This window comes from Arachis ipaensis, chromosome B8 (genome assembly GCF_059453495.1).
Source record: "Arachis ipaensis isolate K30076 ecotype BB chromosome B8, ASM5945349v1, whole genome shotgun sequence".
Taxonomy (NCBI): Eukaryota; Viridiplantae; Streptophyta; class Magnoliopsida; order Fabales; family Fabaceae; genus Arachis; species Arachis ipaensis.
Genome location: NC_142443.1, coordinates 49,932,809 through 49,936,375, shown reverse-complemented (window position 1 = coordinate 49,936,375; position 3,567 = coordinate 49,932,809). Strand labels below are relative to the sequence as shown.

General features: G+C 36.1%; 1 non-coding gene across 1 annotated transcript; it reads left to right on the top strand.

Annotated features, from left to right (window-relative positions):
* The first annotated feature begins 1,883 nt into the window (after positions 1-1,883).
* On the top strand, positions 1,884-1,991 carry LOC148548028 (small nucleolar RNA R71). Its single transcript, XR_015897225.1, has one exon. It is a non-coding gene; the product is annotated as a small nucleolar RNA R71 (small nucleolar RNA).
* Positions 1,992-3,567: the final 1,576 nt, after the last annotated feature.

Genomic DNA, 3,567 nt, shown 5'->3' with positions numbered 1-3,567 from the left:
TCCTCTAGGGTGTGATTTTTCTTTTGCTGTTTTTGATTCCGTTTTTAATTTTTATATTTATTTTGTGACTCCACATGATCATGAACCTACAAAGACATATAACTAAGGAAAATATAGTTAGATAAATAAAAATTGGGTTGCCTCCTAACAAGCGCTTCTTTAGTGTCAATGGCTTGACAGTGGGCTCTCATGGAGCCTCACAGATGTGCAGAGCTTTGTTGAGACTCTCCAACACCAAACTTAGAGTTTGGATATGGGAGTTCAACACCAAACTTAGAGTTTGGTTGTGGCCTCCCAACACCAAACTTAGAGTTTGACTGTGGGGGCTCTGGTTGACTCTGCTTTGAGAGAAGCTTTTTCTGCTTCTTCTCCATAGTTGAAGAGGGAGATTCTTGAGTTTTAAACACAAGGAAGTCCTCATTCCATTGAAGGACTATTTCACCTCTGTCAACATCAATCACAGCTCTTGCTGTGGCCAGGAAAGGTCTTCCTAGGATGATGGATTCATCCTCTTCCTTTCTAGTATCCAGGACTATGAAATCAGTAGGGATGTAAAGGCCTTCAACCTTTACTAACACGTCCTCTACTTGTCCATAAGCCTGTTTTCTTGAACTGTCTGCCATCTCTAATGAGATTTTAGCAGCTTGCACCCCATAGATTCCCAGTTTCTCTATTACAGAGAGGGGCATGAGGTTTATTCCTGAACCAAGGTCACACAGAGCCTTAAAGATCATGGTGCCTATGGTGCAGGGTATTATGAACTTTCCAGGATCCTGTCTCTTCTGAGGCAATGTCAGTTGATCCAGATCACTTAGTTCATTGATGAACAAGGGAGGTTCAACTTCCCAAGTATCAATGCCAAATAATTTGGCATTTAGCTTCATGATTGCACCAAGAAACTTGGCAGTTTGCTCTTCAGTAACATCCTCATTCTCTTCAGAAGAGGAATACTCATCCGAGCTCATGAAGGGCATAAGGAGGTTCAATGGAATCTCTATGGTCTCTAGATGAGCCTCAGAGTCCTTTGATTCCTCAGAGGGAAGCTCCTTATTGATCACTGGACGTCCCAGGAGGTCTTCCTCCTTGGGATTCACGTCCTCTCCTTCCCTTACAGGTTCGGCCATGGTGCTTATGTCAATGGCCTTGCACTCTCCTTTTGGGTTCTCTTCTGTATTGCTTGGGAGAGTACTAGGAGGGATTTCAGTGATCCTTTTACTCAGCTGGCCCACTTGTGCTTCCAAATTTCTAATGGAAGATCTTGTTTCATTCATGAAACTTACAGTGGCCTTGGATAGATCAGAGACTAGATTTGCTAAATTAGAAGCATTTTGTTCAGAGTTCTCTGTCTGTTGCTGAGTGGATGATGGAAAAGGTTTATTATTGTTAAACCTGTTTCTTCCACCATTATTAAAGCCTTGTTGAGGCTTTTGATCCTTCCATGAGAAATTTGAATGATTTCTCCATGTTGAGTTATAGGTGTTTCCATAAGGTTCACCTAAGTAATTCACCTCTGCTATTGCAGGGTTCTCAGGATCATAAGCTTCTTCTTCATGAGAAGCCTCTTGAGTACTGTTGGATGCAGCTTGCATTCCATGCAGACTCTGAGAGATCATATTGACTTGCTGAGTCAATATTTTATTCTGAGCCAATATGGCATTCAGAGTATCAACTTCAAGAACTCCCTTCTTCATAGGCGTCCCATTATTCACAGGATTCCTTTCAGAAGTGTACATGAACTGGTTATTAGCAACCATGTCAATGAGTTCTTGAGCTTCTACAGGCGTTTTCTTTAGGTGAATGGATCCACCTGCAGAAGTGTCCAGTGACATCTTTGATAGCTCAGATAAACCATCATAGAATATATCCAGGATGGTCCATTCTGAAAGCATGTCAGAAGGACACTTTTTGGTCAACTATTTGTATCTTTCCCAAGCTTCATAGAGGGATTCACCTTCTTTCTGTCTGAAGGTTTGAACATCAGCTCTAAGCTTGCTCAGCTTTTGAGGAGGAAAGTACTTGGCTAAGAAAGCCGTGACCAGCTTATCCCAAGAGTTCAGGCTGTCTTTGGGTTGAGAATCCAACCATAATCTAGTTCTGTCTCTTACAGCAAAAGGGAAAAGCATGAGCCTGTAGACTTCAGGATCTACTCCATTAGTCTTAACAGTATCACACATCTGCAAGAATTCAGTTAAGAACTGAAAAGGATCTTCAGATGGAAGTCCATGAAACTTGCAGTTCTGCTGCATCAGAGAAACTAATTGAGGTTTCAGCTCAAAGTTGTTTGCTCCAATGGCAGGAATGGAGATGCTTCTTCCATGTAAATTGGAATTTGGTGCAGTAAAGTCACCAAGCATCTTCCTTGCATTGTTGTTGGGTTCGGCTGCCATCTCCTTTACTTGTTCGAAATTTTCAATCAAGTTGTCTCTGGGTTGTTGTAATTTAGCTTCTCTTAATTTTCTCTTTAGAGTCCTTTCAGGTTCTGGATCAGCTTCAACAAGAATGCCTTTTTCTCTGTCCCTGCTCATAAGAAAGAGGAGAGAAAAAGAAAAGAAGAGGAATCCTCTATGTCACAGTAAAGAGGTTCCTTATTGTTAGTAGAAGAAAAGAAGAGGAAATTCGAACACAGATAGAAGAGGGAGTTCGAATTTGGTGATGATGTGAGGAAGAGATGTTAGTAGATGAATAAATAAATAGAATAAGATGAGAAAGAAGGAGAAATTTTCGAAAATTATTTTTAATGATTTTTGAAAATGGTTTTTGAAAAATGTTAGTATTTTTTTATTTTTTTTTCCGAAAATTAAGATTTAAAAATTAAAAATTAAAATAATTAATAAATTAAAAAGAAATTTTGAAAAAGGGGGAAGATATTTTCGAAAATGAGAGAGAGAGAGTTAGTTAGGTGGTTTTGAAAAAGGTAAGAAACAAACAAAAAGTTAGTTAGTTAGTTGAAACAAATTTTGAGAAGATAGGAAGTTAGGAAGTTAGAAAAGATATTTTGAAATCAAATTTTTTAAAAAGATAAGATGAGAAGATATTTTTAAAAAGATATGATAGAAATTAGTTTTTGAAAAAGATTTGATTTTTAAAATCACAATTAATGACTTGATTCATAAGAAATCACAAGATATGATTCTAGAATTTAAAGTTTGAATCTTTCTTAACAAGCAAGTAACAAACTTGAAATTTTTGAATCAAAACATTAATTGTTTATGTTATTTTCGAAAATTTAATACAAAAATAAGAAAAAGATTTTTGAAAAATATTTTTAAAATTTTCAAAAATAACTAAGAATTTTGAAAAAGATTTGATTTTTGAAAAAGATTTTGAAAAAGATAAGATTTTCAAATTGAAAATTTGATTTGACTTCATGAGAAACAATTTGATTTTAAAAAATTTTTGAAAAAGTCAATTCAAATTTTTGAATTTGATGAGAGAAAAAGGGAAAGATATTTTTTTGATTTTTTGAAATTTTTATGAAAAACATGAAAATTATGCAATGCATGAAATTTTTAGATCAAAACAATGAATGCATGCAATAATGCTATGAATGTCAAGATGAACACCAAG